Source organism: Mus musculus, chromosome 8 (assembly GCF_000001635.26).
Source record: "Mus musculus strain C57BL/6J chromosome 8, GRCm38.p6 C57BL/6J".
Taxonomy (NCBI): domain Eukaryota; kingdom Metazoa; phylum Chordata; class Mammalia; order Rodentia; family Muridae; genus Mus; species Mus musculus.
In genome coordinates, this window is record NC_000074.6 from 7437528 (window position 1) to 7449901 (window position 12374).

General features: G+C 36.6%; 1 long non-coding RNA gene across 5 annotated transcripts in view; it reads right to left on the minus strand.

Annotated features, from left to right (window-relative positions):
• Nucleotides 1–12374, minus strand: part of Gm30954 — a 159680-nt gene that overhangs the window by 16976 nt on the left and 130330 nt on the right. The window contains exon 3 of one of the 5 annotated variants that reach the window (XR_870116.1): nucleotides 2234–2325. The exons of the other annotated variants lie outside the window; for them this stretch is intronic. This is a non-coding gene — a long non-coding RNA (predicted gene, 30954). The remainder of the gene's footprint in view (nucleotides 1–2233; nucleotides 2326–12374) is intronic. 5 annotated transcript variants of the gene reach the window in all.

Sequence of the window (12374 nt, forward strand, 5' to 3'; positions counted from 1 at the left end):
CTCATGAAGGCATTTCCTCAACTGAAGCTCCTTTCTCTGTGATAACCCCAGCCTGTGTCAAGATGACACAAAACTAGCCAGTACAATTGACCCCTTGTCAACTTGACACACAAACACTTCACTAGTAAGCCTCAACACTTACATTCTTATTCATCCCCAAGGACTAAATAATTTTAAACATCCCACAGTCTTTACATATTCTTAAAATTTCAATCTCTTTAAAATATCCATCTCTTTTAAAATCCAAAATCTTTTTACAATTAAAAGTCTCTTAACTGTGGGCTCCACTAAAATAGTTTCTTCTTTCAAGAGGGAAAATATCAGGGCACAGTCACAATCAAATGCAAAAATCAATCTCCAACCATCCAATGTCTGGGATCCAACTCACGATCTTCTGGGCTCCTCCAAGGGCTTTGGTCACTTCTCCAGCCCTGCCCTTTGTAGCACAGACATCGTGCTCTAGGCTCCAGATCCCTGTATTCCACTGCTGCTGCTGCTCTTAGTGGTCATCTCATGGTACTGGCATCTCCAAAACACTGCATGACCCCTTCAGTCCTGGGCCGTCTATTGCAACTGAGGCTGAACCTTCACCAATGGCCTTCCATGGCCTCTCACAGTGCTGAGCCTCAGCTGCTCTGCGTGACCCCTTCATGCCTTCAAAACTAGTACCACCTGGGTGACCCTTACACATTACCAAGTCCCGATGCAGCAGGAGTACAACCTTGCTATCTTTGGAACACAGCCTCTTTGTGGTTTCAGAAAACACTTCCCAGAAGATGTCACCTCAATGATGCTGGTCTCTTCTTAATGACCTCTAATTTCTTAGCTCCAGCTAACCAGCATCAATAATCCTAGTAATGCAAAGTTTTTTGCTTTAGTAGTTCTGGTATCTTGTTAATCACAGCTGATTCTTCAGCCCCAGCTAACCAGAACCACAGAATCTTCACAATCAAAACAGCAATGGCCTTGAAAAGAGTCTTTAATTTTCCCTCTGAAATTTCACAAGCCAGACCTCCATCTTCTGCACTGTTCTCAACATTATCTTCCAAGCTCCTACACAACATCTGACAGAGCTCTTAACAACAAATGGATTTTCAAGTCAAAAGTTCCAAAGTCCTTCCACAGTCCTCCCCAAAACATGGTCAGGTTGTCACAGGAATACTCCACTCCGCTGGTACCAATTTGTCTTAGTCAGGGTTTCTATTCCTCCACAAAGATCATGCATGACCAAGAAACAAGTTGGGGAAGAAAGGGTTTATTCAGCTTACAATTCCATACTGCTGTTTATCACCAAGGATGTCAGGACTGGAACTCAAGCAGGTCAGGAAGCAGGAGCTGATGCAGAGGCCATGGAGGGATGTTCTTTACTGGCTTGCTTCCCATGGCTTGCTCAGCCTACTCTCTTATAGAACTCAAGACTACCAGCCCAGAAATGGCACCACCCACAAGGGGCCTTTCCCCCTTCATCACTAATTGAGAAAATGCCTTACAGTTGGATTTCATGGAGGCATTTCCTCAACTGAAGCTCCTTTCTCTGTGATAACTCCAGCTGTGTCAAGTTGACACAAAACTAGCCAGTACAATGATGATAAGAGAAATTCTCCAGTACAAGGTTCCCTTGTAAAATTGATGTAGAAATTTATGAGGCATGTCTTATAAGATGATGTTGAATAATCAAAAAAAAAACCCTGCTGTTTCTGTATGAAACAAATGATACATTTTGTTGGAAACAGTTGTTTGTGTGTGTGTTCTTTATAGCAGGCTATGTGCAAAGTAGTGAAGAATGAATATATCATATAGCCTTCATATCAAACCTGAAAATGTTGATTTTTGTTTTTACATATATGTTCAGATATCTTCTTTACAAACAAGAAAGGAGTCCTAAGATCTGTTTAAAGCATGCCCTATCAAGAACGACTGCTATTGCCTGAACATTCAGACAATCTCTGTCACTCCAGTCTGTTCTATTTATGCAACTGATGATTCCCAGCTATGAAGGCAGAATTAGTCCAGTACGATTAAAAAGAAAGTTATAACTAAAAAGAAAAAAAGGACAAAAAAGAGAGAAATGCCCAAAACTGATTATACTGTTTTGTTACTTGAAAACTGAAATCACTTTATCCAAGAGGGAATTGTTTTAATGAATTGCATGTTGACCTGCCTCTATTGACCTTAATGTGAAACTGGTATCTGAACATACCAAATGTATACGTTAGTAGCACAATTTACACACCTTGCTTCTATAATCAGACACAAAAGCATGCAAGTCATCACTGCACAGGTCTTGTTTTTGCATTTACAGATGAAGTCATTTGAATTTGTCTTCTATAATGAAGTACGCAGGAAAAAATATAAGAGGTAAGATAATGAAAAATGTATCCCAGTATTAAATAACCATTTAATTATAACAGACTAACACCAACCACACCTACAAAGGCAAGCACTATCCCATTCCGAATGTCTGCATGCCTTTTCTTTTTCTTCTTAAATTTCTAAGGAATATGAAACATCTGTCTTTTTCAGTCTCCTCACAGCATTCAATCCTATGGACAGATGTTTTCAAAACCACGTTGTCTGTGAACATTTAAAGGAGGAGTGTATTTGCATAAACTCTGGGAATTCCAAGCTTCATGCTTTCCATACTGTTTCAGTTTCTTTTCTTTTTCTTTTTTTCTTTTTCAAATCAACATTTTTTTTTTTGTTCCGTACCTATCATTTTGTTTTACCCCTCATAAAGCAGACATTGTGTGCACACATCTGTTAAATCTGGGCTGCATTTATTACAGTTCTGTTCTTCCAGAAACAGGAAGGATTAATTACCACAGACTGGCTCTAGAAGCACCCCGTGTTTCTTAACACACAAAATTAATTCAGAGTTGACAAAACTCTTTCAGACACGGACTGCTTCCTGCTGAGGGCGCTTTATTAGCATATTTTTCCCAGAAAAAAAAGTGCCTGATAGACCCTTTTTACCTCTCCTCTGAGTTCAATTTGTACAGCACTGAGTGACAGGCAGTAAAATGGCTTGAACATATCTGAGGCAAGTTGCCAAAATCCTCCCGATAGCAGCACTTTAGAGCCTTTGTTCAGAGTACATTAAAGTCACAGAAGGTCCATGTACTGTAGACAGCACAGGGCAAGCAGGATGTTCTCAGTAAGACAAAACAGCAGGTGATAAATGACATTAAATAACAGTGAGAATTTACCACAGACTAAACTAACTACTGGAGTGAAATGTTCTCAGCTCGAAGGCTATATTAACAGTGAATTTATAATTAGGCGATTATCATTCTTTTTAGTGTTTGAGGAAGTCTATATGTAAAAATGATGAAGACAGCTCTATTTGACTCTGGAGACATGCTGCTGGAAGTGGTTCTAAAAATTCTGGTGAATAATTTTTCTTTCAGGATTTATAAAGTCATTTATAATATTAGTGCTTGGAAAATGGCTGGACTTTTGAAGATCTTGCACATGCATACAGACAGATGTGCATGTGCACATACAAAGATCATTCATAAACTGCTGCTGCTCTTTGAGTTGCCAGAAAGTCAGTCTACATCAAGTTATCATCTTGTGGGTGTTCCCTAAATTATACAGACATTAATCTCAAGTATAATCATTAAATTGTGTGTTCATTATTCTTTTAAAAACTGGGTCCTTAAAAGATGTTTCTTTTCTAGGTCTTTAGGAACCCCTTTATGACCGAACTATGTCTGATTCCTAGCTAAATTCTCCCCTGAAGCCTCTTATGATATCAAGAATTGTAATAAACTCATTTGGGGAATATGTCAGGAAAGACAATCACCTGCTAATTTTATCATGGACAAGGCTTTTCTAAAATCATCATAGAGCAATAAATTGTTCAAATGATCTTAAATAAAACTACAGTGATTGATAGAAATAATAAAAGAAACAAAATCAATAATTAAAATAAGACACTATAAGGATTTTATTTTAAATGCTTAAAATTATTGTTCTTTCCCAGTAGTTTTTTCTCCTAGCCTTTTGCTGTGTCCATTGAACAGTGTTCCCTATTTTCTTGATTACCCATAAGTATTCCTTCTGGAAGAAAGAATGAGAGTACCTTCCCAACAGTGGCCACACCTCACATGGCCCTTTGGTACTTTCTCACTGTCCAATATCTTGTGGACTTTTCCAGACAGAGTTCTTGTGAAACTCGAGCGCTGCGTCGTTGGCAACCAAACCCCGTCAGTCTAGACACACTGTAGTACTTCGTTACAATTGAATTTCCACAATAAACTACAACCCATCCATTCATAACTTTCTCCAAGATTCCCTTCTGGGCTTCTAACTCTCCAGGCTAGCTTCAGCCAAAAGGTGGATTCTTGGAAAGTTTCTGCTAAAGCCATTTTATCAGATATTGACTTATATGACTCAAAAATCATTTTCCATATGTCTACAGGAATTATTGCCCCAAAAGAGAAGACCATGAGGATCTGACGTTTATAATTTAAAGTTTGAATCTGAGTATTCCTCTGAGAGACAAGCTCAATAGCTGGAGTGAAAGATTCAAATTCAAAACCAAAATGTGCTCGTGTCCATGCATTTTCCAGTAAAGCATAAACATGTGTGCCCACCACACGGGACTTTTCACTGTTGGGATATCTCTAGATACAGACTTGCCACGATATTTTGTCTTGAGAAAATTAGATAACTACAAACTAACCAATAAGAAGGTTCCTAGTTTGAAATCTCAGTGTCTGTAGAGTCTTAAATCTTTTTTTTTTTTTTTTTTACTATGATGACTCTTTCCAACAGGACTCAAGACAAACCCACTACTACAGTTGCTTCTCAATGTGCCCTCCATTAGGAAGTGAGCTGTGTGTCATTTGGTCTTCTTTTATTGTTGGCTACTGCATAATTTTCATTAGCCTTTTTTGCATAAATTTATATGCTTATGTATAAAAATATGGGTGAAATAGTAAAACTTGAGTCAGATGTCTTGATTTTCCCCATTTCCTTTCTAAATTCTTGATGACTATCTTTGGCATGAAACATTCAAGTATCTTTGGGGATTTTCTTTCTAAATTCTTTTTTTTTTCCATTTTTTTATTAGGTATTTAGCTCATTTACATTTCCAATGCTATACCAAAAGTCCCCCATACCCACCCACCCCCACTCCCCTGCCCACCCACTCCCCCTTTTTGGCCCTGGCGTTCCACTGTACTGGGGCATATAAAGTTTGCGTGTCCAATGGGCCTCTCTTTCCAGTGATGGCCGACTAGGCCATCTTTTGATACATATGCAGCTAGAGTCAAGAGCTCCAGGGTACTGGTTAGTTCATAATGTTGTTCCACCTATAGGGTTGCAGATCCCTTTAGCTCCTTGGGTACTTTCTCTAGCTCCTCCATTGGGAGCCCTGTGATCCATCCATTAGGTGACTGTGAGCATCCACTTCTGTGTTTGCTAGGCCCCGGCATAGTCTCACAAGAGACAGCTACATCTGGGTCCTTTCGACAAAATCTTGCTAGTGTATGCAATGGTGTCAGCGTTTGGATGCTGATTATGGGGTGGATCCCTGGATATGGCAGTCTCTACATGGTCCATCTTTTCATCTCAGCTCCAAACTTTGTCTCTGTAACTCCTTCCATGGGTGTTTTGTTCCCACTTCTAATGAGGGGCATAGTGTCCACACTTCAGTCTTCATTTTTCTTGAGTTTCATGTGTTTAGGAAATTGTATCTTATATCTTGGGTATCCTAGGTTTTGGGCTAATATCCACTTATCAGTGAGTACATATTGTGTGAGTTCCTTTGTGAATGTGTTAGCTCACTCAGGATGATGCCCTCCAGGTCCATCCATTTGCCTAGGAATTTCATAAATTCATTCTTTTTAATAGCTGAGTAGTACTCCATTGTGTAGATGTACCACATTTTCTGTATCCATTCCTCTATTGAGGGGCATCTGGGTTCTTTCCAGCTTCTGGCTATTATAAATAAGGCTGCTATGAACATAGTGGAGCATGTGTCCTTCTTACCAGTTGGGGCATCTTCTGGATATATGCCCAGGAGAGGTATTGCTGGATCCTCCGGTAGTACTATGTCCAATTTTCTGAGGAACTGCCAGACTGATTTCCAAAGTGGTTGTACAAGCCTGCAATCCCACCAACAATGGAGGAGTGTTCCTCTTTTTCCACATCCACGCCAGCATCTGCTGTCACCTGAATTTTTGATCTTAGCCATTCTGACTGGTGTGAGGTGGAATCTCAGGGTTGTTTTGATTTGCATTTCCCTGATGATTAAGGATGTTGAACATTTTTTCAGGTGCTTCTCTGCCATTCGGTATTCCTCAAGTGAGTCTTTCTAAATTCTTGATGACTATCTTTGGCATGAAACATTCAAGTATCTTTGGGGATTTTCTTTCCTTGCAGAATAATAAATAGACATTATTAAGTGACAACTCTTCTAAAATTATCTTTATTTAAAAAAATCCACTCACAAATACAACAGTAATTCAATATAAAAATCTACGAAATTTGGTGTGAATTTTGTAAATTTGGGTCTTTGTAAATTTGTTCAAACCGAATTTAGGATGGAGCCTTCATTAAATTCTTTCTTGAGGTCCTTGTTTCTAAATTTATCCCTTGGAAGGATAGGAAACAAAGCAGTTTCTATATTTGGTTATTTGAAAATAGTGAAGATCATTCCAGCAGTTCTGATTAAAGATACATTTGATAAACACTATTTACTAGTAGCTGTCATCATTACTATCTACAAATGGTAACTATAAAATTAGCTATTTACTAAAAAGAATGCAATTTTCCGACATGATTAAAAATAGCAATAAAATTTTAGATACAGTACTAATCATTTTTCTTTGTTTTTAATTTAACTTTATTTGTGTGTGTGTGTCTGTGTGTGTGCATGCACCCTTACATGTGTGTTCAACATCATACTTTGAGAAACTACATATATAGTCACATGTAAACAAAACTATTTGTCAGACTTTCTGAAACAAGTAGTTATAAAGTAATCTGTGTTAATCTACCCTGTGTACGAAAGTAATTTTGACATGACTTCTGTATGTTTATCCACTAGAATGAAAGCCAGCTTATTCATTAGTACATTTGTGTAAACAAAAGTTGCCATTACCAATCACATCTTGAGTTCAGACCCTCATCAAGCACATGAAATGCTCATGTGGAAACATGTTCCTATAGTATAAACACATGGAGATAGGCAGCAGACCTCATGGGGCCAAATTGATAGGCTCTAGGCTCATTGAGTGATCTTGTCTCAAAAATAATATAGAGAATTTTTGAGAAATACATCACACATCACATAATTATAGAAACACAAACAAGCAAACACATATTTAACATTAATTTAAAGGACATTAAGAAATTTTTGTCTGCCTTTGGAATCAAGAAGATCCATAAAGATCAAAACTGATACTGGGAGAATATAATTTTATTTTAATTTTTATCACAATATGCCAAATGCACTGTAGGACGTTCTGCACTATAAGAACTGAAGAGAACCACCTCTGATGATTCTTATATATGAGGTTAAAAATATAAGCCACTTTATAATAACTCAGGAGAACAAATATGTTATTTAAATTACTATGATTTTACTGAAATATCATGATTTGACACAATATCCATATAATTTAATCACTGGCCACAAAAACAACAAAGCAAATAAATAAATAAACACAAAATGAAACAAAATATAAAACATGAAAGGACCTTAAATACCATTTCCTCATGAAGTCAATAATTCCTTATTAAATATTTACTTACCATCCCCTACTTTAATTACTAGTGGCAAAATTTACTCCCTACCACTAAAATACAAACTTTGTTAAAAATATTAGACTTAAAAAAGCACTTCTTTTTTATGTTGGTGGTGACCCCATCTTTTAGAATGTAACTTTTATGACCATACAGTTTATAAAACATTTTCTTCTATCTAAGAAGTCACTCCGTTGTACACAAATTCTGTGTTATACTCAACAAACCTTTCATTCAGCAGGTCTCTTAGCTTATCTGCCCAAGCCCTGCTTCTCTTAATGACATTAAAACCAAAGGATCAGGCTCAGATGTTTCAAACCAATGTTCCATTTTCTTGTATCAGTACTGCATATGTTAAGCAACAAATGACAGTCTTTTAAAAATATGTTTCATATAGTATTAAGAAATCGCAATGTATCAAACAATACCAAGGAGCTGAACACTGATTATTTTAATTTATATTTAAAATAAATTGTATGAGTCTTATTAGAAACAACTTGTGTTTAAGGAATTAGGGTTTCAAATTATAAGCTAATTTCTCATGTTTATAAATATAATACATAATTCAATGAGAGATATAAAGGCTTATTCTCCCTACCTTGTGATCCTGTGCACCTGGCTAGGGTCTTTGAAGAGCTAGTACTTCCAAAAAGAGAAAATAATGGCCATATGGTTTTTTGCACATTATAAAAGGCAGCTTTATAGACTGTAAAAGCTGTGCAGACAGACAAAATCTGTGAGAAGATAGCAGATCAATATTTGTTGTAAAGGAAGCCACTTTAGCTCTTTAAAGACTATTAAATGAAAAAATCTTCTGTAGAAATCCTCTGGGGTCTGCATATGTTATGGGAGGGGGCAGGCTACTACAACAGGTTGTGAGCAGGATTCTCTGTGTGAGGATCACAAAATGGAACCATGACTTAAGGATGAGTAATGAGTGAACTGACTTTTTAAAAGTGGGTTATTTTAGTCAGAAATAAGGCAGGGGTGTCATGTGTTAGGAGTCAAGTGATGTGAAGTCCCAAGGAATAAAATAGAGCCTTTTGTGACCACTTAGCCCTCCTGGATTGGATCACACATAAGAGCAGGATTAGTTAAAAGTCAGAGGGGCTGGAATCCAGAAGTTGAAGCACTACAAGAGAGACATTCCATTAATCTAAATGTATTAGTTAGCCAAGGTCTAGACCAGGGATAAGAAAAGAAAGCAATGGGTAAATGCAACACATAGAAGTTGGAGCAGACAAGACAGAGTTAAGATTAGAAAGGGTCCAATTTCAGTCCCATTCACCTTTGGAAAAGCAATGTGAGGAATTCTCATGATAAGCTAGTATCACAGGAACTCACTAAAATTAGTTTCCCTAGTGAAGATCCCACACAAATTTAGAGAAGTGTAACCTGCCATTATTTCTACTCCTATGACCTAAAGTTATTCCATTAGCTGTGTTGCTAATCAACTCAGTTTTCTAACAACATAAAAAAATGAAAAGGAATTGTGTCAAGTCTGTTTACAATGCTGATGAGTTAAGACATTGGTTTTTTAATTTCCATAATAACATTGCATCATACAAGCTAGGTCTCCAGCAAGTTGTGCTTGAATAAGTAAGACACTTATGTCATTTTTACAAACTCATTTTAATGTGTTCTCTGATCACCTCAAGGTGATTCAGAATACCCCGCAGCAATGAACTTTGCACCCAGATATTTATTTCATTTTTACCATGTAGATTAGCATTCTCTGGTTTTAGGTACTTTTAATATGCAGACCCAGTCAACTCTGGTCTCTGGCACTCAATCAAGAGGTTAGGTTACATAGCAGGCAGTCTGTCATCAGCTGTTTTCAGTATATAATCCCCTGTCCATTTTCTCTTCCTGAATCTTGGTTTTCTGAACTTAAATCTTTCAAGTTATTACATGACTGCACAAGAATGTGCTAAATATGCACGTGCCAGAGCCTCCAGCTAAACACAACTCTGCTTCATGCTCCTCAGTATAGTTGAGGCATGCAAATCTGCATGCAGGATATGTAGGGCCTCACATTGAGAAACACACCAGATGGGAAATCAGGCATTCTGACAGCTTGTGTCTGAAACACTTGAGGTCTATCCATCAGGTCACTTACCCCTACCTCTAACAACTTACTATAGAGGACAACATTATTTATATATATATAAAACTAAGGTCTAAATCCAAACATCAATATAAATAACGACCATTCCCAGGAATTCTATTTAGCACAGAACTGGAAGCCCTAGTCATAAAAAATAGACAAGAGGAGGATACAGTGGTAGATAGACTGGAGTCACACAGGTGACATAAGTGAGTCTTTAAAATCATCTTTAACTTTTTTTTACAGTCCAGTCATTATTCCCCTCCTGGTCCACCCTCCAACATTTCCTCATCTCATTCTTCCTCCCCCACTTTCAAGATGATGTCCCCAAATTCACCACTACCCTGCCAGGCCTTCCCACTCCCTGGGGCCTCAAGTCTCTTGATGGTTAGGTGAATGTTCTCTCACTGAGGCCAGACCAGGCAGTCTTCCGCTATGTATGTGTCAGGGCCTTGTGTCAGCTGCTGTATGATGCCTGGTCTGAGAGATCTTGGGGGTCCAGGCTAGTTGAGACTACTGGTCTTCCTATGTTTTAATTTTTAATTGTCCTAAATCCATTTTTTCTTTCACATTTCCTTTAAATATTTCTATTTTTTATTAGTGTACAAAGAGGTCATCATCATGACATTTTCCAACAACATTCTATTCAGAACATAATACCTATGTTCCTGACTTCTTTATACTCACCCACTTCCAGTTGATTGTATCTTTGAGACAAGATCTGACTGCATCTCTCAGGCTGACCTGGAACTCATTATGTAGCCCATGATGCCCTTAAGTTTGAAGCAATTATTGTGTCTCAGCATCTCAATTTCTGCAGTTACCAGTGTGAGACCAAAGTCCTGGATACAGGTGACATCCTTTTATATGTAGAAAATCTGAAGGAATCTACTAACGTCTGTTAAGTAGTCTCTATTAAATGTCAGACTTCAAAATAAGCATACAAAATTTATTAAGATTTCTATGTACTAACATTGTATTATCAAAGAAGTAAAATCATAATTTATACTATGAAACTTAATACTTATGAGCACAATTAATAAAAAAATGAGCTATGATTCCTTGTGAACTATGACACACTGATGGTAGAAATTGAAAATGACAAGATAGCCTATGTTCATAAATTAGAAAAATTGATATTTTAAAAATGTGTATATTGTTCACTACATATTTTTCAGATTCAATATATACCAATTACTACAGAAACATTTTAAAGAAAATATATTTTAAGCCTTACAAAATAAAGCAGTATACAAAACTCACTGAATTAGTAAAATAATGTTTAGAAAGAGAAGCAAAGATGGAATTACTCACCTTTCTAACTATTTACAAAATTGTATGCAGAACACAAACTTGTTCTACCTAAAAGCAGCTTAATAAATTAGAAGAAAAAATGAAGAACCCAGGGATAATATCACATATTTATAATGAATTGAGTTTCCTGTTCCAAGAAAATTTTAAAAGAAAAAAGAGTCTCATCAAACAGTATACTTTTTAGGTAAACTGCATATCTGGATACAGAAGAATAAAATCTACTACTGTCACACACTTTACTCAAAATATTAGCTCAAAATTAAATAAAATACATAAACTATCTAAAACTATTAAATTACATGAGCTATCATGAAATTGGATTTTAGAATATTTGGAGGGTTATATGAAATTAAAACCAATGTTACAGTAAAAACAATACATAAGATTTCATTAGGCTAAGACCTCACTGCACATCAAAGGAAGGAAACAACACAAAGCCTTTAGAACAGAACAAACATAGCTACAAATTACATATCTCACAAGGCTCATTTTATATAAGTATCCACATTATATAACTAGCACAACTCAGTTGAAAGGCTCATCCCCATCCACTAGTGGTGAAAGATTGAGAATAAGCTTTTTCTAAAGAAGGTCAATAAGTGGTCAACGACTGTATGAATAAATACTCAGCATGACTGACTAATTATCAAGGAAATGTGGATTAAACCACTTGAGATGTCAGTTCATCTCTTTAGGACAGCTGTTATGAGAAGAAGTAGAGGATTCATGTGCATGAGGAAGTACAAGTCTTGGTGTCCTCTTTGCAGGATCAGAAATTAGTGTAGTCATTATGGAAACAGTGTGAAGTCTCCTCATGAAACTAGAAATAGAAATACTTCATGATACAACAATGCCACTACTGAGTATGTATCCAAAAAGAATTAAAACTCAGGATGTGGAAGATATATCCATCCTTCCAGCTCTTTTCAGTATGAGTCATGACAGTCAAGATACAGAATCAGCTTTAGTGTCTGTGGAAGGAGGAACAGACAAAGAAAATGTGGTTAGAGGGAAAATAGAATACACTCAGAATACTGAAACTACACATTACTTGTGTTGCTATTAATCCTTTAGTTCTATTTCAAACAAAAAAAAAAGGGAGAAGGAAATGAACTGATGGACTTAATCAAATGCTATGTTCTAGAAACAGAGACTAGTTTCATTAAAGATCCATTTTGTCAATTTAATTATTAAATCT